Genomic DNA, 22,381 nt, shown 5'->3' on the forward strand with positions numbered 1-22,381 from the left:
AGTAGGCCAGTTTGGGGGCTCACGATCAGGAAGTTCTAGCCGCCCTTGCCTTCATGTAACATTCACTTGCTGGGTAATTGATTGATATGAGAATTCAGAAAACGAGCTTGTTGCCTTCTTCACGGTGCAGTATGATACAGACAGCTTGGAAGTTACATTTATCCAGCAAACTGAAGCACTTGCAACTAAAGACCACTTCTTCTTCTGCAAAGTAAACCTTTCAAAGCATAGGATTTTATCCGGCTTCTGTGAAGCAATCATATCCCCGATGAGGAGGGAGACCTCCTGACAAGGGGCTAGGCCTCCAAAGAAAGAGGGGAAAACAATTTTGTTAATCTTATTAGCATATTCTATGAAATAAAATGTGTTTGCGTGTTAAGTTTTCTTTTTTCCGTGGGTGATGACGCACGCTGGCGCAGGCGGCACCGCCTGAGGATCCCAGCACAGATGAGAAAAGGGAGGTCCTGGTGCTCTTTGGCCTCCTCCCCCCAGCCTTGCCCAGCCCTCCCTTACTGGGTTGTAGTTAGAGGAAACCGAGCTGAGAGCCCCGTTGTGTCCCCTGCGTCTGGGTCTTGCAGTGCCTTGCTGAGCAGATGGAAGGTTAGAGAGGAGTCTGCCTCTGTCCCCCTTACCTGTTGAAAACACTGGTGAGTTCTAAAGTCTATATTTAAAAAAAAAAAAATATATTTTTTTTTTAATAGGACATGCGCTTTTAAATTGCCATGCAATGCTAGACTGTTTCCCCTCCCCTCCCCTCCCTGATCAAGGTTATGTAATGTTACACTTTAGGACTGCATATGTAGGGGAGCATTTCAGCTGTTCATGTAGAATAAGTCTCTGCTCTGACATGGTTTTGCTTTTAAGACTCCTTGCAAAATCATACTTTGCAGAAAGTTCATCAGATAGGTCCTCACCATATATATATATATATATATATATATATATATATATATATATATATAATTTTTTTAAAAACTTTTGAAAGCCCTTCCTACTTGGTCCTCCTTGTTTTGAATAGGAGTAGATCAGGGCCCTGCATGCTGACCTTTTATGAAAACCGCATGCTGATACCAATGTAATATGTATGGGTATTGTGCGATTATAGCATGAAGAACGGACTTGAGGGAGGGTGGGGTGGAGGAGTGATAACTGTGATGCTTTTCTAATGAAAGGTATGCCATGGTGTGTGAGGAGAAGAAATGTACTCCTAGGAATAAGATGAGCAAAAGGAAGAATCAGAGTTAGATGACAGGGGAGTCTGTCTGGTATGGCAGGGTTTATTTATTGGGTCGCGGGTCGAATAGACTTAGACTGGGCTGGCTTGGTTCAGTGGAGGTTTCTTTGTATGTAATAATGATGTATTGTGATGTCTTTTGACTGTGCCTATTGTTGATACAGGGTACTTGCCCTTCATATATATTTTTTTTGTGTGTAAATAATGATAAAATAGATTTTTGTTTTTCTATAAAAATGTATTGTGAAGAAATGTTCAGGACGTATCCCATCTTTTGTGTTTTTGGTCCTATGTTTGGTAATTGTGCTTGTTTTAGAGAGGTAGATTTATTTCTAAATATAGCATTAATTGTAATTTTATTTAAAGCGGTTCTCTGGCTGCTGTTTCTTCCTAATAATTTGAATCTGAGAGCAAATAAGCTTTCATATGTTTATTTACACTCCTCTCTTTTTGGAACAGCATTGTGTATTTATTTAAACGTGGATTTGAAAAGTTGAGGAATAAATGGAGACATACTGGAGGACCTATAGATATGTAGGTCTGCTGGTGGGATCCAATATTTTTGCAGGGTCTCAAAGTTCTTTAAAAATACATAAAACAAAATGTTTTAGAAGACACGAGCTAGGCGTGGAGAGTTTGGTTAATCCTGGGTCAGTGTTTGTCGATTCAACATGGTATCTGCATACTGTAAACAGTTTTGTGTTAATACTATCAACAATGCCACCTTTTTGTATTTAAAGTCCTTGGTGAAGGCCTTTGAAATCTGTCAGGTGCACATTGCCCATGTAAAAGGAGCTGCACTTTTTTAGAAGCTTTTCCCAATGACAATGTTAATCTCTCCTCCCTCACATCTAAAATAAGTTCTTTGTGTATTGAGGTTTTTTTTTTCTCCCCCCCCCCCCCCCCCCCGACTCATGTATGGGAATAAAGATTAACAAACAAAAAATAATATAACACCATATCTTTTTTTTTTAATTGGATGAACATTTATTGACTATCAGAAGCCAAAACAGAATGAACAGGTCAGAGCAAGAGAGATTATCCACACAACTCTATCCAAGCTGGAAATTTCAGTCATGTCTAATTTTAGAATAATTTTCCCACTGGTTAGTCTTGCTATGCCAGTAGCAACACACTTTCCATCATGCACAAGGAGGAAAATGCTGAGAAGAGCACTGCTGTTTATATACAAAACTAGGGCTGGGATCTGGTACCTAAACAAGATGGTTTCGGTGGCAGAGGGTGGCTACTAAAATGGTCGGTAGTCTTCATTCCAAAGCATATGGGGATAGACTTAACGATAAACGTGTGCACCCTAGAGGAAAGGCGAGATAAGGGAGATATGATAGAGACATTTAAATATGTCAGTGGTCTCCATGCACAAGAGATGGGCCTCTTTCAATGGAAAGGAGGCTCTAGAAAGAGGGGGGAAATGGGTAGACTCGGGAGTAATCTTAGGAAATATTTATTTACAGAGAGGGTGGTGGGTGCATGGAACAGCCTCCCAGTGGAGGTAGTGGAGACAAAAACAGTGTCTGAATTCAAGAAAGCATGGGATAAATATACGGGATCTTTAAAGGAGTGATGGGAATTATAAAGCTAAATTAATTGGTGGATGAGCAGACTAGATAGGCCATATGGTCTTTTTTTCTGCCATCATGTTTCTATGAGCCTTTAATTGCAACTACCCTAGGATCTTTCCTCTATTTTATCTCATTTCAAAGGTATAAAAGCAAGAATTTAAAAAAAAATAAAAATCTGATAGTATGATTTCTGATTCTAAGAAACCTAGGGAGTAAAACTCTGGCTACATTGCTTAGCCGGAGGGATAGAATGCTCTTTATTGATAAAATTTGACCAGTTGCATTTTCATGCGCTCCTGGTTGGTACTGGGTTAGGAGTCCTGGAATGTAGGAGGCACTGCTTGAGCTGCTCACACTAGGCAAATTTCCCTCTTACAGCAGTCGAGTTGCATCTCAGGTCAACCTTAAAAGGTGAATTTTAGAAGCCCAATGTGCACATTAATTAGGGGATGCGCGACTGTCAGGCCGATACAGTAAAGCGCGGCCACGGTTACCCTGCTTCTAACCCGCTTCTAACTCACAATTTGGCTGCGTAAGTCCAACCTGCGATTCACTATCCCTTTTAACTCATCCTTACCGCTTCTTTAAATCAACTGGTAACCCTTTCCGCCCGCAGCATGTATATGAGATGTAAACGCTCCGATTAGCTATTCCCTCCCATACAGTAATGTTCGCCCCGACTATCGCCTTTTTAACCTGCAGTTTTGCCGCGTGTTTAACCTGCTAATTTACCGCCTACCCTTACCCCTGCGTTAGTGTGGAGCGTCAGGTCAGAGAGACGAAATTTCATGGGCAAACGACCCCCTCACCCCCCGGGACCCTTACCCCCTGGTGTTAGTGTGGTGTGACAGCAATAGGCAGGCTCCGGTCAAAATCCCCCCCCCTCCCTCCCGAAGCAAGGCGCAGGGTGAAAATCGGCTCAACATGTCATTAAAACAAAAGTAAATAAAGTGTAACAAAAGTAAACTTACTGCATGTGAATTTTCTTTGAACAGTCCTCTCTCCCCTCCTCCCGAGGCGCGCACTGCAGCTCCCCTGCCTCCCGGGGGCAGCCGGCGGCGAAAGCGGCTTCCAGCAGCCCCTGCCGGCAAAGGTGGATGAATGGATGCCCGTATGCCTGGATGAATGCACGCCCGCCGGCGAAGGTGAGTGAATGAATGCACGCCCGTAGTGCCGGCGGGTGTGCATTCATCCAGGCAGGAGCCGGCGGGCGTGCATTCATCCAGGCAGGAGCCGGCGGGCGTGCATTCATCCAGGCGGAGGGAGCTGGCAGCGAAAGCGGCTTCCAGCAGCCCCCGCTGGAGGTGAATGAATGCACGCCTGTGTACGCCTGTGCGTGCAATTTGGGTGCTCAAGGCGTGACGTCATGACGTCAAACGTCATGACGTCACGACGTTTGACGTCACGGCGTGTGACGGCATTCGCTAATGCACTGCCTTGAGCGTCCAAATTGCATGCACAGGCGTACACAGGCGTGCATTCATTCACCTTCGCTGGCGGGGGCAGGGATGCCAAAGCGGCTTCCAGCAGCCCCCGCCGGTGAAGGCGAATGAATGCAATTTGGACACGCAAGACAGTGCATTAGCGAACGCCGACGTCACACGCCGTGACGCCAAACGTCGTGACGTCACGCCTTGAGCGCCCAAATTGCACGCACAAGTGCACATTCATTCACCTTCGCTGGCGGGGCCGCTGGAAGCCGCTTTCACCGCCGGCTGCCCCCGGGAGGCAGGGGAGCCGCGGTGCGCGCCTCGGGAGGAGGGGAGAGAGGACTGTTCAAAGAAAATTCACATGCAGTAAGTTTACTTTTGTTACACTTTATTCACTTTTGTTTTAATTTTCGCCCTGCGCCTTGCTTCGGGAGGGGGGGGAGAGAGGACTCGCAATCCCCGATGCCCAAGCGTAGGAGACTTATCCGCTTCCTGGTACCTGTCATTTCAAACGTCATTTGAAATGACAGGTACCAGCGCACCCAGGTTACTGTATAGGCGCTGTATAGGCGCTCTATACAGTAAAATGGATTGCGCGGGCCTAATGCTTCACGGACGCTTCTTGGACGTGGCTTGCATTTGCAAGCTATTTACATACAGTATCGAGCGGTTTGTGATCTGAACTGTGCGTGCGGCAAACGCGGGTGTGCCCGGCACTAATGCACCTCTTCCTATCTCTCCTTACTGTATCAGCCTGTAAATCTTATTTCATGGTCAAGCACAGCAGCCTGCAAATTTTACTTTGATTTTTCTTAATAGTTAGAATGGTAGAGGACGAGGAGCTTCCAAGATCCGGACACAATGAATTCTGCCCGAGAAACAAACACAAAGTGCAGGAGGAAGACCTTTAATGGTTGCTTGTTTCAACTGCCAGCCGATTTTAAAATCTGGCAGACGACAAAACGTTTGTGGAGGAATGAGCATTTGTTTTCCCCCTCCCCCCCCACTGTGTCCGCCATCCCATCGCTGCCTCCCTTCTCCAAAACCCACGCCAGCAACGGTCTGCTGCAGATATTCCCCAAAGCGCACCCGTGTACTTCAGCCTTGTGGCTGCCGAACTTACACACATCCTCCGTGGAGGGTGGGCTTATGTAATTCACACTTCACCAACTGTCAGACCCCCTCCAGAAGGTCAAGCCTATTATATATATAGAGAGAGAGATGCTTGGATAATAATGCTTCTTTTCCTTCTAGATTATTCTTCATTCTGATTTTTAAAAATTACATTTCTCAGGATACACCAAGGATTTCTGGAAGCTTAATCCCATGTGTCATGGCTTTCCCATAAATAATATTAAGGCTGGAGGAGTAGCCTAATGGTGAGAGTAGCGGGCTGTGAACCAAGGAAACCAGTACTCAAATCCCACTGCCACTCCTTATGACCTTGGGCAAGTCAATTTACCGTACATAGCCTCAGATAATTAAAAAAAACAAAAAAAAAAAACGTTAGATTGTAAGCCCTGCGGAGATAGGGAAATACTTACAGTACCTGAATGTAATCTGCTTTGAAGTGTCTGAAGGCGGAATATAAATAAAATGAGATCTTCCTTCCAACTTTTAGTGATCCTAGTGATTAGAGAGTCAATTCGCTGAAGCATTAATATCTCAAATCTCAGCAACCTTTTAAACTAGCTGAGCAATGCTTGAGCAACATTGCCTTGAAAGCTAGAAGTCACTGAATGTGTTATTAAATCCTTCTTCCCCTTTGACTCAATTGGCTACAAGTCTGCTTACATGTCAGTGGTTTATTTTGGGATAAATGAAAAACAGTACTTGGCAATATGGTAATCTCTCAGAGCATTGTCAGTGCCCGTCACATTCTTCGTGGCTTCATGCCGTCATGTGCCAGCTATTTCTACTAGGAATCTTTGTAGGATGCACAGGCGCCAGCCCTGTGGGTGTTCAGGCACCCCCCCCCCCCCCCAATAACAGTCAGCTGTGTGATCTGCCTCCTGCCCTCACCTCTTTAATCCCGTGGGTGAGTGGCAGTTGAGATACTGAAGAGGTGGTGGATCAGACAGCTGACAGATATTGGGAGGTGCTCACGTCCCCATGGACCTGGCACCTATTGTTTGCAAGACCTTTATTAAAAAAAAAAAAAAAAAAAGACAATAAAAGATATAGTACCTGGCCTTCCAAAATTGCAAAGATGCCTTCTTCACAGGCCACTGCATGCTGAAGGAAACTTTTTTTATATCTACAGAATGTGGTGGGGCAGGGATTCCCACACTGGAGGCTATCAGGTGTTGAGTGGAGATTAGATTAGCATTCAAGAGAGAATACCCGGAATCTTGGTCTGCAGGAAAAACTGCAGGGTTAGAATAGAACTGTCAGCAGCCCTCGATAAATTGCACTGGGAAGGTGAATAAAAAGTCACCTTGGCAGAGGTGGCTTTTGAACCTCTATGGAGAAATAACAGAGCTGAAACCTGATCGCTCGTATGGTGGCTACAGGGCTTAGACTATGTAATGGGCAAGCATTTCCCTTTTAAAGGGGACACTGGCATCAAACTTGTATACAGGGTTTTCAATCAACTATGTGGCTCTGGATGCCTGTGAATTAATCAAACTGTATTATGCCTTGCAAACAAATGTGAGGACATTTTTGACAGCCTTGCTTGGACAATAGTAACTAAAATAATCCTCTTTCTATAAACTGAAGTAAAAACATAACTTATTTTGTTTCCAGTAAGGACTTCTGACCAGTTCATTAGTGACTGTTCTCCCCTACTATTAGGACAGAGAGCATGTGTGCTGGGGATATAAGCAGGATTATCCACCTTGCTGGGCACGCTACATATTTTTCCCCCAATACAGTTTTCTATTAGAGCCGAGAAGCTAAGAGATTTCTTCAATAAAGGACAAAAGCTCCTAACACACCCAAAACATTTTTACTGCTATAAATCCCTGAAAATTACATAGTATGATGTAACAGACACAATGTTAACTAAGGTTCAGCCAATTCTGGTTATAAGCCATGCTTCACCAAGAAAAGGTTATTAAAAGCATTACATTGATTGCGGAGGCTGTAATCAATCTTTTCATACTCTGGGTTCACTGCCAGGTCGGATAATATTGCAAAGCACATGACTAAAGGTCAAAGTTAGACAAGGCATGTAGCTAAGCAGGAGCCAGCGAGAGAAGAGTGAAATCAGAAGCTGAACACTCTCCACCCTACAAGAGAACTCTCAAGTTTGATTCTTAAAATACATTTCCAGCTACATACTCCCCTTCAGATGGTTTTCAAATCCTTTTATGCTACATTTAAAAAAAAAATTTAAAAAAAAAGAGAAAAGAAAAAGAAGCACTGCCAACAAAGTGGAGAATATGTGGGTTTTTTTTGGATGTTTACACACCCAGACAGCAGCAAAATAATAAAAGAAATCACAAATGTACTTTCTTAAAAGGTGTCCGTTTCAAATTCTACAACTAAGAACAGGATCTTCAGGGACTTTCATTTTCAGTTTTTAATTCTTTTTTTCCCAGGAATTTCAATGTTATAACAAAAAAAGTCAGTGTAAAAAAAAAAAAGGCTTTGTTATAACACAGAGGAGAAAAATGAGTGGAAAGGTCAGTTTTATTATAAACACTGAAATTCCAAGGAAAAAAGAAAAAAAAATGAAAATTAAGATCTTTCTGAATACATAGGGGCGGATTTTAAAATGGTTACGCGCGCATGTCCCAGGGCTTGAAAAAATTGGGCGGGGCCTGGTAATGAGGAGAGATAATAAAAAAAATCCCTGGCTCTCCTGAGTCAGGGGCTGTTTGAGATTTCACTGAAGGAAATTGGTTGGAGCCGAGATCCTCCTGAAGGATCCCAGAAGGGAGCAGCCAGGAGTGAGGCTGGGGATTTTCCACTTAAATCGCTAGATGCCGAAGGAAAAAATGTGAGAGACTGCTCAGAAGCTGCAGGTTACAGCTGGATTTACTAGGGTAAGGACTCTGCTGGATTAGGACCCTACACTGAGCCACAGAATGCCCACCTTGGGCTTGGAGAATCTTGAAGGCTCTTCTGACGGGTTTACCCTGTAGCTGTAAAGAAGTCCCAGTGAGTAACCATCCATCTGGTGGAGGAGTGGAAGAAAATACTAGCCTGGTTTTCCAACAGGAGACAAAGGAGGGAGCGGTAACAAAGTTACTGGAGACCTTGTGCTGCTCTACCAAGAAACCATCATAAGGGGGAGTTTGTGAAGAGAGGACTAAAGCTTTCTGTGAACTGTGATTTCTTTTAAGTTGTCCTTCTACCTGCATATATTTGACTGTCACTATGTTTAGCGCTGAAGACTCGGAATTAAACCCTCTTTTCTTTGCAGCACAGTTAGAGACTGGAGAGTGTTTCATTTGGATGGAGCGTTCTCGGCCAGGCACCGGCCCTGCAGGAAAACCTGCCCTCCGCTCTCAGTTCTGGAGAACTGCTTCCTCACCTCGGGGTTTTCGTGAGGGCCGGGAAGGTGGCCCTCACGAAAAGGGGGGGGGGGCTACATTAATGTCTCAATAAGTCAGCTAGTATTGCCACATAGCAAACAATTCAATATGAGTTTGTTGTTTCCTCATAACAGGGAACCCTCACTTGCTTCCTCACCCCCTCAGGTGCTTGCAGATTCTTTCTGTTTGTCTCTTTCAGCTTCAATTTAATCTGATCCCTTTCTTTACCTCCCATCCCTCCATGGTTTTCTCTACATACTAGAGATGTGCATCGTTTTTTGTGTTCGTGTCGTTCTTCGTTTTTCAGGCCGCCATGGAAAATGTCGGGTTTTTTTTCGGTTCCGGTCTTTTTTTTCGCGAAAAATCGATTTTTAGTTAGTGCGCGCTAACTCCCCGTTAGCGCGCACTAACAAAAACCGTTAGATTTTGTTACTTTTTCTTACTTTTTGTTAGTTTTTGTTAGTGCATGCTAACGGGGAGTTAGCGCGCACTGACTCCCGTTAGTGCGTACTAATCGGAAAAACGAATTTTTGTGAAAAAATTGGAAAATCCTGATTTTTTTCAGGCTCCCTGAAACATGCCGAATTGGACAATTTCGTTGCAATTTTCCAATTCGGCAAAAATGAATGCACATCTCTACTACATACCTACCTTCCATATAGTTCAGAGGGTTACCACACTTTAGGAAAAGACAGGAGGTTTTTTTGTTTTTTTTCCATTGCTGAGGACATCATGTGGGTGTTCCGTGCTCTCTTCTGCCAAGGTATCCTAAGTGCTGTTAGGTTTTAGTGTATTAAAATATGGTTTTATTTTATATTTGTTTTTAAATAATTCTTCGTGACCTGGGATATGAGAAGAGAGAAACCTGTTCTGTCCTTGGTGATTCCTGCTCCTGCAGATGCTGTTTCCAGAAACTCCTACAGATAGCCAAACTACTTGTTCACAACATTTGTGTCATCTCCCGTCCTTTCACATGTGCCTTCAGACGTTTTAGAAGTTGTTCCGTAGCACTTCAGTGTGATCCTGTTTAAATAAGAGCTTACGTTTTTGTTGTGTGAGATATGAATATGCTTAATAGGACAAGCAAGAATTATTTTTATTTATTTATGGGATTTTCTATACCGATATTCGTTTAGTAACATCACATCGGTTTACAGACAACTTGAAATTAGCAACAGTGCTGCTCTAGTCCCCTTTTTTTGCCTGGCTAGTGTTAACATAAAACTAAAAAAAAAAAAAAGCATGTTTACTTTGCTTACATTGCCTTTGTTACTGACTCTTTTTTTTTTTCCTAAACTCACATGATTATTTATTTAAGTTCTTTTAATATACCGATGCTCAAGACTAGGTCTTATCGTACCGGTTTACGATGGAACTGGGGGGAAACCAATTAACAACTATATAGAAGATAAAGTTACATTAAACAGGGAGCATAAACATGGGCTTTGGAAGAAAGGAAAGATTTCAAACTAAAACAACTGGAGAGTACTGAAAATAAGTCAGCGAAAAACAATTGAGTAGCGAGACATATCAGGTTAACATAAAGTTGCTGAATTCGGCTGGAGATTTTATTTTGAGGAAGGAGGAACAGGGGGGTGGTGGCAGGGCAGGGGGGGAGGGAGGAAATAAGGAATGGGTAGGAAGGTGAGAGAGGCAATATTGGTTGATAGGGGCTCGTTCAACGGTAGGCTTGGGTGAACAGCCAGGTTTTCAGTTTCTTTCTGAAGGATAGATGGCAGTGATTACAGCCCAGGTTAATGGCAATCATTAATAGAATTCTGTAAGGGGTTTTTTGTTTTTTTTTTTTGCCATTGTGCATGTGGAATTCTCTGTATCAGAGCTGCCCTGCTGCTGCTTTCCACTTGTGAAAGGGTTTTTTTTTTTTTGTTTTTTTTTTCCCCACAACACGAGCGCTTTTGGTTGCTTAGTGGAGGGCAGCTTTCAGCTCAGAGAATTTACCCAGGTGACTTCTTACAAATGCCTTTGAAAATTATTTCTATGGGTAACTAAGTAGTTAACATATAAAAGAGAAAAATAGTATATCTCATAGTAACATTTTATGAGTCCAGAAAGGACAATAACAAACAGTTTCAGGATTCTAGTGAACGCTATGGTTTCTGGTCAGATTGAGAGTGCTTTACCTGCAGAAATGGCTTGCTTTAAAATTGCACGCAGAGACGCTTTTATATAAATGCACTAAAAAGGTCCCAAAGTCCTGATATTAGCTAACATTTCATTGATCCAACTACGTCGGGGGGAAAAAGCTGTGGTAAACTTATCTGAAATATGATGCTGGTCTGTGAGAGAGCACATCTCACAATGTGCTTGATGGGGTCCTTAGCAAGGACTCGAACAAGCATGTTGGTTCGGTGAGACATTAGTTAACATCAGGACTGTGGTGGGACTTTATATATTCACCAAAAATAGATTCTCTCGGGTGACTGACAAAGAAGACCAGTCATCATTTATTTACCGGCTTCCTGATACCCTTCCTTATTCAATATTTCATGTTGTGTTTGGTGGATTTTGGGGCTGATTCATAAGACTTAACCTCTGTCACTCTATTCGCTTTTAAAACGGGCCATAAGCAATGTTCTGCTGAGTTTCACTGGCAGATATGTACTTCTTGGCAATTTCATTTCAGTCTTCTGCAACTTGCATGCTGCTAAACTTCTGTTGGTAGCCAACTGTAATTTGGCAGCTTTGGTGCAGATTCCTGTCCAGGAAATGAAAGAAGTCTGCATGTGTGTGTACTCCGGAGAAAAAGGAGTGGCAATAGTATAGTATGCAGTACTGTGAGAACAGGCTAAGATTTTTTCCCAAACTTCTCCTGGAGGCACACCTATCCAGTAGGCTTTTCAGGATTGTCACAATGAATATGCATGAGAAGTTTCCTTACATTGAAGAGACAGTCAGGTCGGTGCAAGGGGATTAAGCACCCTAAGTACCTTCTACCTTGTGCTGCCGCCACCCCCCCCCCCCCCCCCCCCCCCCCCCAGTCTTGACCCTGACTCCTACCTCGTTCTTGATTTTCTGGGCATCGAGCAGGTTAGGTGCTACTTGCGGCCTGCCGAATTTCCACTCCTCTTTGCCACCGCCGCTCGCGGCCCCATGTGGCTCGCCCAGGCCTAGTTTGCCTAGTGCTTCCGCCGGCCCTGGAATCAGTGTAGTGAAATCTATCTCGGACACATTCATTACAGATATCCTTAAAACCTGACAAGATAGGTGTTCCTCTGGGAGAGGGTTGGGAAGCACTGGGTTAAACTAAAGCAAACATAACTTATAGAAATAAATAAATAAACCCATTAGTTTGGCTGTATACCAAGAGAGAGAGGTTTTGAAATCAAAGGCCATTTCTGTATTTATTTATTTTAAAAATATTTATACACCACACAATCTAAAATTCTTGGCACACTTATTGAAATAAAGTTATTGCATTGTGTCTACCGCCATCATAGCAAAATAAAGGTGCATTCTTTTCCTGGCTCCCTTCTTACACTTTGACATAAATATTTATATAGGATTAGTAAGAGTTTACATTTTACTAAAAGACTTGCCCCACTGAATACAAAGTCTAGGTTTGAAAAGGTTAAATTGCTTGCTGAAGAATACACAGGAAGGGGGGAATAGATGAATTGACCCATGGCCTCCTAATTTCAATTTTTTTGTGCTGCAGCCAATATGCTATGCTGCCAACCCAAGTGTGAGTTGAATAAGCCAAGCATGGATTTACCAGGTAGCTGCCCTTTTGTCTCTTGGGACTGTAATAGAGTACAATAAAAATCATTGTTAAGCCCCGTTCATTGTTGTAGATAATTTGATACATCTTCCAAAAGAGTTTAACATACATACAATACATGCATTGTATCCTCTGGGTTAAAACTGTTCAGAATCAAGGGTGTACATTTTTCCACCGCAAAACAAAATAAACAGAAAACTTTTCAGCAGGTCACACTTTTAAATAGGTTAATGGTGAAAGCAAGTAATCTAACAGAAGAGATTAACAGTCTTAGACTATCAAGTCACTGAGTTAAGATAATGAGTCTAGTCATTTAGTCTGCTGCATGGAGAAAAAGAGATGAAGTAGCTTGCTTATATTGAACACGGAAAGGAAATGTTAATACAACATACTGATGCATGAACGGATGCCTGGGAAGTCTTTGTAATACTGCATTAGAGTGCATGCATCAATAAATTAAAAAATGCGGTCTAAGCAGGGATTTAGAGGCACAACAACCAATGAAAAATAATTGCTACAAAAGGTTACTCGAAATAGGCAAACCTGGAGAAAGAAGCAAAACTATTTATTGATTGATTGATTGATTTTTATATACCGTCATTTAGGATTGCCTTTCACAACGGTTTACAAGCTTGAGATAAAACGGTAACATTCACGTCATATAAAATTAAGTAAAAAGAAAACATATTTAAATCTAAAAATACAAGTGTTATACATACTTTAAAATATAAAAGACAAAATACAAGTTCAATATTTATCACTCTAAAATGTATCAAATAAACTAGTAAAATGATTAAAAGTGTAGTGCTTGATGAAAGTTGTTTGGGCTGTTATCATTCATTATCCTTAAAAGCATTACCAAAAAGCCAGGTCTTTAAACCTCTTTTAAAAGCTTTAATATCTAATTGTAGCCTTAATTCAGTCAGGAGAGTATTCCACAGCTTGGGTCCAGCCAAAGAGATGGTTCTTTCCCTTACTTGACTCAAATGGGCAGAATTTACGGAAGGGATGGTTAGCAATCCTTTATTCAATGATCTTAAGCTTCTTTGAAGTTTGTACAACCTGATTGCTGCATTTAACCAGTCTGTTTGTGTATAATGCAAAGTACTTTGAATTGGATACAGTATTTTATGGGAAGCCAGTGCAAGTTTATCAGGGTTGGTGTTATATGGTCATTCTTTTTGCTTCCGGTTAAGACTCTGGCTACTGCGTTTTGCAATACTTGAAGAGGGCGGAGTGTGGAAGATGGTCAACCTAGCAATAGTGAAGTGCAATAATCAGTACTGGAGAAGATCAGTGACTGGGGGACTGTCCTAAAGTCAGTTTGAGTTAATAGTGGTTTTAAATGTCTAAGAGTCAAAAGTTTGCTGTGGCCCTCTCTTATTTTGTTAGTTATGTGTTTTTTGAAAGAAAGTTCTTTGTCAATAATTATTCCTAGGTCCCTTGCACTATCGATTGGTTTGATTATACTGTTGTCCTGGAACAGCAGATTAGGTTGGTTTAAGATTTGTGGGTTTTCTTTCTAGTAATATAATTTGTTTTATCGATATTCAAGACCAATTTCATGTGTGATAGCAGTTGTTTAATTGCTGTTAGAGTATAGTTAATTAATAGGTCTTTTTGATACTATCATGTATTGGGACCAAAATTTGAATATCGTTAGCGTATAAAAAGTATGTGAGCCCTAGACAAGATAAAAGATGAAATAAAGGCAACATTATATATGTTAAATAATGTCACCGACAGTGCTGAGCCTTGAGGAACACCAGTATCAAGAGTTATCTTCTCTGTTGTCTTGTTTACTTGAACTTGATATGAGCGATTTATCAAGAAAGGAGGAGAACCATTGGAGGGTGGTTTCTTTTAGTCCTATATCAGCCAATCTATCTAGCAGTATAGAACGATTTACTGTATCGAAGGCCGCGGAAAGGTCAAGCAGAATTAAAAGGTAGCTTTGCCCACTGTCAAAGCCTCTCGGTACTGTGTCTGTCAATGCTAGCAAAAGAGTTTCTGTATTAAAATGCTTCCTAAATCCGTATTGAGAAGAATAAAGAATATTATTATCTTCCAGATGCTCTGTAAGTTGTTTTTGCACCACCTTTTCAATTAATTTGGATAGAAATGAAAGATTTGATGTAGGTTGATGATTGCTCAATACCTTTGGATCAAGGTTTTGTTTTTTTAAAATTGGTTTGATTGTGGCGCATTTTAATATGTCTGGGAAATGTCCTTCATGAAGAGACAGGTTAATTATAGACGAAACTGAGGGAGCGATAAGATTTGCTATCGTTTTTAGTGATAATGTGGAAATAGCATCAAGAGGGATGATTTGGAGGATTCAGTGTATAATAAGTTTTTCAGTTTCATCTCTTGATATGCTTTCAAAATTTAACCAATTATTAACTTCTTTTTTTGGGCATGTTTATTACCTGCTTTGGTGTGGAATCAATTTTGATTATTAAATTTGATATTTTTTCTTTAAAGTAATAGGCAATTTCGTTACATTTATCCTTGGGGAGAGATATGTTAGTCTGATTTAGGGGCTTTGTGAGGTTTTTAACTATATTAAAAAGAGTTCTAGGGGTAGTGGACGCGTGTCGAAAATGTGCGTCCAACTGCATGTTAAACAGTGCACTTGGCTGAGCGCACTTTATAGTATCGGCTTGAAGGTAAGCTATTCTGCTCTCATGTGGGGGTCTATGTAGCAATCTAAAGTAATCCAGCTTGCCATGTTATCCATTCTGCATCCTGTAATACTAGGTGTTTCGGCGTCCTAGAACCTGCTGTAATATTTGCAGTGCAGCCTTTCATAGGTGGGGTTGTTGCTGATTGAGTAGTAGCAGTTAGGGTTTTGATATGGTAGGTTTACTATACAGGTAGAATGGCTTTTGCAGGATTTTATTATTTCACAAGTGCCTGATTGTGCAGGAAGTTTGTTGCTGTTACTGAGGCGACACCAGAATTTGAATATTTTCATTTTTATATAACTGGAGTATTAAGGAGGAAGTATAAGAGTTCTGTTCACTGTTGAGGGAATTACTATGAACACAGGATGTATGCAGAACTGGAGGCACAAGGTTATTATTGAGGTTCGGTTCCATTTTATATAATTGTGGATGATTACACTTAGTTAGCATCATTCAACCAATTGTCTTTTAAGGAAGTGATGAAACAATTTTAACAGTAATTTTACTGGAGAGTGTTGAAACTAGCCAAGGATTTTTTTTTAAATTTGCATATAAGGCCCTTAGTGCTTTCTTGCAGTGTTATAAGCAATTTAAAACTCTCAGATGGCTCTTAGTGTCAGGTTAAGATATGCTTAGTCTGCTGTGTAATTCATGTAAATTTTTAAATTTGTGTTGGAGGTTTTTTTTTAAAAACCTTTTTCCCAGATTCAATTGTAGGACTCATGATTTGCAAATGCTCTCTAATACATTTAGGTTCTCTTGCAAAAATTTTGGAAGAGATGATATCCTCCACTTCTTTGTAGCTTGATCCCTTTTTACAAATTCTATCTGCTCTTTAATTCTACCATTGTTATTACCATCACCAGTTCTTCCCAATATGTTGTAACCCACTTAGTCTATCTGGTTGCTAGATTTCCATCACCCATTTAATATTGGAAATGGGAAGTTACCTTGTTGCATTTCAAATTTTTTTTTTTTTTGTTAAAAAAACAAATCCATCCAAACATTAAGTAAATCTCGGACCTTTCTTTCAAATTACAAAAAAATAATAAATTCAAAAAAATAATTTTTCTGTTATAAGATTCAACTTTTTGAATCTTATAACAGAAAAATTATTTTTTTGAATTTATTATTTTTTTGTAATTTGAAAGAAAGGTCCGAGATTTACTTAATGTTTGGATGGATTTGTTTTTTTAACAAAAAAAAAATAAATTGAAATGCAACAAGGTAACTTCCCATTTCCAAAATGAAATGGGTGATGGAAATCTAGCAACCAGATAGACTAAGTGGGTTCCAAGATACACAGATCAAGCCATAGGACATGAGGACTCCTCCCTCTTAAAAATACTGGAATGGTTTCACTGATAAATCTGGAGCAGTCTTTTGCACATTGGAGGAATGTTTCGATAGATCAGCCCCATAGTTTTTTTGTTGTTTTTTTTAAATGAATTGAATGTGAGGAAAACTGGAATACAGTTATATAACAGCTAACAGATGAAAGTCAAGTAAGACCAAGAAGAAAGACTGACTTCAGGAAATATACTGACGTTTTTTGGTTGTCTGAGATGCTAAGTAAACTTAGGGCATGCCAAAATTACAACATATTGGGAAGAACTGGTGATGGTAATAACAATGGTAGAATTAAAGAGCAGATAGAATTTGTAAAAAGGGATCAAGCTACAAAGAAGTGGAGGATATCATCTCTTCCAAAATTTTTGCAAGAGAACCTAAATGTATTAGAGAGCATTTGCAAATCAAGAGTCCTACAATTGAATCTGGGGAAAAAGGTTTTTAAAAAAAACCTCCAACACAAATTTAAAAATTTACATGAATTACACAGCAGACTAAGCATATCTTAACCTGACACTAAGAGCCATCTGAGAGTTTTAAATTGCTTATAACACTGCAAGAAAGCACTAAGGGCCTTATATGCAAATTTAAAAAAAAATCCTTGGCTAGTTTCAACACTCTCCAGTAAAATTACTGTTAAAATTGTTTCATCACTTCCTTATAAGACAATTGGTTGAATGATGCTAACTAAGTGTAATCATCCACAATTATATAAAATGGAACCGAACCTCAATAATAACCTTGTGCCTCCAGTTCTGCATACATCCTGTGTTCATAGTAATTCCCTCAACAGTGAACAGAACTCTTATACTTCCTCCTTAATACTCCAGTTATATAAAAATGAAAATATTCAAATTCTGGTGTCGCCGCAGTAACAGCAACAAACTTCCTGCACAATCAGGCACTTGTGAAATAATAAAATCCTGCAAAAGCCATTCTACCTGTATAGTAAACCTACCATATCAAAACCCTAACTGCTACTACTCAATCAGCAACAACCCCACCTATGAAAGGCTGCACTGCAAATATTACAGCAGGTTCTAGGACGCCGAAACACCTAGTATTACAGGATGCAGAATGGATAACATGGCAAGCTGGATTACTTTAGATTGCTACATAGACCCCCACATGAGAGCAGAATAGCTTACCTTCAAGCCGATACTATAAAGTGCGCTCAGCCAAGTGCACTGTTTAACATGTAGTTGGACGCACATTTTCGACACGCGTCCACTACCCCTTATACTATAAAGGGTTTAGTACATCAAAAACATGTCCAACCCCTCTCCCCCCCCCCCCCCCAAAAAAAAACAAAACAACCTAATAGCACTCATCACATGCAAATGCATGTTGATGAGGCTATTACGTTTGGACCCAGGATACAAAAAGAAATGTGCGGCCAAGCCGTACAATTTCTGAGTGACCCGAAAAGTGTACAGAAAAGCAGAAAATACTGCTTTTCTGTACAGCTTCTGATTTAATATCCTACTGATATTAATATCAGTAGGATATTAAATCGGAGGAACCATATTAAGTCGGAGGAACCAAAAATGTTAAAAAAAAATAAATATATAAATGTGCCAGCTGGACTGGTTAGGAAAACGGACACTCAGTTTTACCAGCGTCAGTTTTCCTAACCCGTGGCTGTCAGAGGGTTTGGAAAACTGATGCTTGTAAAATTGAGTGTCTGTTTCCTGAACCCGCTGACAGCCACCTCTCCTGGGTTTCCACTAATAAGGAGGTGCTAGGGACATGCTATTGTCTCTAGAGCCTCCTTTTTAGTGCAGCCCCTCATTTAAATACAGGATTAAGAACATAAGAAAATGCCATACTGGGTCAGACCAAGGGTCCATCAAGCCCAGCATCCTGTTTCCAACAGTGGCCAATCCAGGTCATAGGAACCTGGCAAGTACCCAAAAACTAAGTCTATTCCATGTAACCATTGCTAATGGCAGTGGCTATTCTCTAAGTGAACTTAATAGCAGGTAATGGACTTCTCCTCCAAGAACTTATCCAATCCTTTTTTAAACACAGCTGTACTAACTGCACTAACCACATCCTCTGGCAACAAATTCCAGAGTTTAATTGTGCGTTGAGTAAAAAAGAACTTGTGCCCAGGAGAGGTGGCTGGGCACACACTGGGGGAGCAGGCACTTACCACCAAGTACCTATTTTCCCCTATTCTTATTTGTATCAGCCTGCTTGTATTTAAATCCCATCTAAAAACCTACCTTTTTTTTTTTAAGCTGCTTGTAAATCTTGAGCCTGATTATCCACTTTTAGCCTCATTAAATAATTTTAACCATTGTCTCACTATATAAACCCCCCCAAGTGTTTTGACCTGTGTGTTTGTCTTAATTACAGGCCTATCCTGTAAAGTGCGGCCGCGTTTACCCTGCTCCTAAGCCGCTTTTTACTCACGCCGCGTTTACCCTGCTCCTAAGCCGCTTTTTACTCACGTTCCGGCCGCGTTAGCCCTTCCTGCAATCCCGAATCCCCTTTAACCTACTCCTACCGCGTCCTAAATTCCCCGGGCAACCCCTTCCGCCCGCGGCATGTATATTGCATGCAAACGAGCGAATTAGCTATTCCCTAGCATCCCGTAACCCGCGCCCCGACTATCGCTAGTTTTCCCTGCCGTTTTGTCGCGCGTTTAACCTGCAAACTTACCGCCTACCCTGACCCCTGCGGTAGAGGCAGGGGTAAGGGTAGATGGCAAGCTTTCCCCCAGCCCCCGCTCACCTGCCCCGGCCGCGATCATGGGTGCCGGTCTCCGTGGCAGCCCCAGTCCTCTCCCCTGCTCCCGAAGCCAAAAAAAAAAAAAAAAGCGAAAAAAACGTTGCAGCCCCCCTCCGATGTCCGGACTGGGGCTGCCACGGAGACTGCAACGGCAAAGCGACTTTTCGTTTTTTTTTTGCTTCGCCGCTGTCAGTGTCCCCCCTCCTCTCGGAGCAGGGCGCGAAAAGCAGCCTTGCTCTGGGAGGAGGGGGGGGGCACTGACAGCGGCGAAGCAACGGCGAGCGACTTTTTCGTTTTTTTTTTTTTGCTTCGCCGCTGTCAGTGCCCCCCTTCTCTCGGAGCAGGGCGCGAAAGCAGCCTTGCTCCGGGAGGAGGGGGGGCACAGACAGCGGCGAAGCAACGGCGAAGACAGCGGCGAAGCAAAAAAAAAAACCAAAAGCAATTTTGTGTTTTTTTTTTTTTCAAAAGCGACAATTTTTTTTTTTTTCCAAAAGCGACTTACTTTTGGGATCTGTCAAGGTCCCAAAAGTAAGTCGCTTTTGGACGCCTGCCAACTTACTTTTCTGAAGCCATCATCAGGAACCCATGCGATCGTAGCTCCTCCCGACGAAGACAAAGATGGCCGCCTGCACGGGGGAAGCGTACAATTGGCCGCTGAAGACGTGACGTCACGACGTCACGTCTTCAGCGGCCGTCACGTCTTCAGCGGCCAATTGTACGCTTCCCTCGTGCAGGCGGCCATCTTTGTCTTCGTCGGGAGGAGCTACGATCGCATGGGTTCCTGATGATGGCTTCAGAAAAGTAAGTTGGCAGGCGTCCAAAAGCGACTTACTTTTGGGATCTTGACAGATCCCAAAAGTAAGTCGCTTTTGGAAAAAAAACAAAATTGTCGCCGTTGTGCTTCGCCGTTGCAGCTCCGTGGCAGCCCCAGTCCGGACATCGGAGGGGGGCTGCAACGTTTTTTTCGCTTTTTTTTTTTTTGGCTTCGGGAGCAGGGGAGAGGACTGGGGCTGCCACGGAGACCGGCACCCATGATTGCGGCCGGGGCTTTTTTCGTTTTATTTTTTTGGCTTCGGGAGCAGGGGAGAGGACTGGGGCTGCCACGGAGAACGGCACCCATGATCGCGGCCAGGGCTTTTTTCGGTTTTTTTTTTTTTTGGCTTCGGGAGCAGGGGAGAGGACTGGGGCTGCCACGGAGACCGGCACCCATGATCGCGGCCGGGGCTTTTTTCGTTTTATTTTTTTGGCTTCGGGAGCAGGGGAGAGGACTGGGGCTGCCACGGAGACCGGCACCCATGATCGCGGCCAGGGCTTTTTTCGTTTTATTTTTTTTTGCTTCGCCAATCTCAGTGTCTATTCTACCCTCCTCCCGGAGCAAGGCTGCTTTTTGCGCCCTGCTCCGGGAGGAGGGGAGAACAGACACTGACATCGGCGAAGCAACTTCCTGGTATCTGTCATTTCAAATGACATTTGAAATGACAGATACCAGCGTGGCGTGAAGCCTTAGGCCCGCGCACCCAGGATACTGTATAGGCGCTCTATCCAGTAAAATGGGTTGCGCGGGCCTAACGCTTCACGGGCACTTATTAGCCGTGGCATGCATTTGCATGAAATTAGAGTTCAGGATCGAGCGGTAGGCGAGCTGCACTGTGCGGGCGGTAACCGCGGGTGCCCTAGGCACTAACGCAGCTCTTCCTACCGCTCGGTACTGGATAGGCCTGTTAGATGGGTAAAACAGTGCTTTACCTGCAGGATAGACAGGAGTTCAGTCCCAGTGCAGATCTTATTACGTTTGTGTACTCAGCTCTGCTGTTAAGGGCATTTTCTGGTGATCAAAGCCTCAGTTTTTGGGTGCCTAAAGGTTTAAATTGGATTAGATTAGAACACAAATAATAAAATGATAAGGATTGTACAATCTGCCAGTCCTCAAAGTTTTTCAAATCCTGTTTTGTGTAACTTCAGGCTTCTTGGCCTTGCTGAGGCTGGGGATACTGCTGAAGCGAGGAACCTAGATCACAGGGTAAAACTAAGTGTTCCTTTTAATTGGCCCAAAAGAGTACTAAATGTGCCTGGGAGCTGCAGTGTCCTTTTTTCCCCGTAGCATATCTTGGTTTGATCTATGAAAGGGTGGCCAACTCAAGTCAAGAGACACAAATGGATCTGGTTGTCAGGATGTCCACAATGAATATGCATGAGATACATTTGCATGCACTGCCTCCATTATATACTAATATCTCATGCATAATCATTGTGGATATCCTGACAACCAGACATGTTTGTGGTTGTTGAGGACCAGAGCTTGGCCACCCATGGTCTACAATAAATGAAATAACAATGGAGGAAGTCATGAAGTGTACGTAGTGAGGTTGCATTGCCGGGACATAACCATAGCCGGGCAATTTTGGCACCAATGGCCCAAGTGAAAAAGTGCACCCACCCCCCCTCCTGTTCTCCCCCCCCCCCCCCAACTTCTCCCATTAATTTCTCTCGCCCTCCCACCCATTAGGGATAAGCATTTGTTGGGCCGTTTCATTCACTTTGCGGGTATGTGCGTACTTGACGAATAGATGCTGCATGAGCGTGCCCATCCCTACCAGCCAGCGTCACAAACTGTCCCTTTCCCTTGGATGGAAATGGAATGGAACAGCTCCCCTATGAGGAAAGACTAAAGAGGTTAGGACTTTTCAGCTTGGATAAGACATGACTGAGGGGGGATATGATAGGGATGTTTAAAATCATGAGAGGTCTAGAACGGGTAGATGTGAATCGGTTATTTACTCTTTCGGATAATAGAAAGACTAGGGGACACTCCATGAAGTTAGCATGGGGCACATTTAAAACTAATCGGAGAAAGTTCTTTTTTACTCAACGCACAATTAAACTCTGGAATTTGTTGCCAGAGGATGTGGTTAGTGCAGTTAGTATAGCTGTGTTTAAAAAAGGATTGGATAAGTTCTTGGAGGAGAAGTCCATTATCTGCTATTAAGTTCACTTAGAGAATAGCCACTGCCATTAGCAATGGTAACATGGAATAGACTTAGTTTTTGGGTACTTGCCAGGTTCTCATGGCCTGGATTGGCCACTGTTGGAAACAGGATGCTGGGCTTGATGGACCCTTGGTCTGACCCAGTATGACAT

General features: G+C 42.3%; 1 protein-coding gene across 7 annotated transcripts in view; it reads left to right on the forward strand.

Annotated features, from left to right (window-relative positions):
* Positions 1-22,381, forward strand: part of ACSL3 (acyl-CoA synthetase long chain family member 3) — a 223,908-nt gene that overhangs the window by 63,983 nt on the left and 137,544 nt on the right. Inside the window, exon 1 of one of the 7 annotated variants that reach the window (XM_029615582.1) lies at positions 8,106-8,239. The exons of the other annotated variants lie outside the window; for them this stretch is intronic. The gene's annotated coding sequence lies outside the window, so the exon portion shown is untranslated. Of the gene's footprint in view, positions 1-8,105; positions 8,240-22,381 lie in introns of those variants that run through there. 7 annotated transcript variants of the gene reach the window in all.

This window comes from Rhinatrema bivittatum, chromosome 9 (genome assembly GCF_901001135.1).
Source record: "Rhinatrema bivittatum chromosome 9, aRhiBiv1.1, whole genome shotgun sequence".
NCBI classification, from domain to species: Eukaryota; Metazoa; Chordata; class Amphibia; order Gymnophiona; family Rhinatrematidae; genus Rhinatrema; species Rhinatrema bivittatum.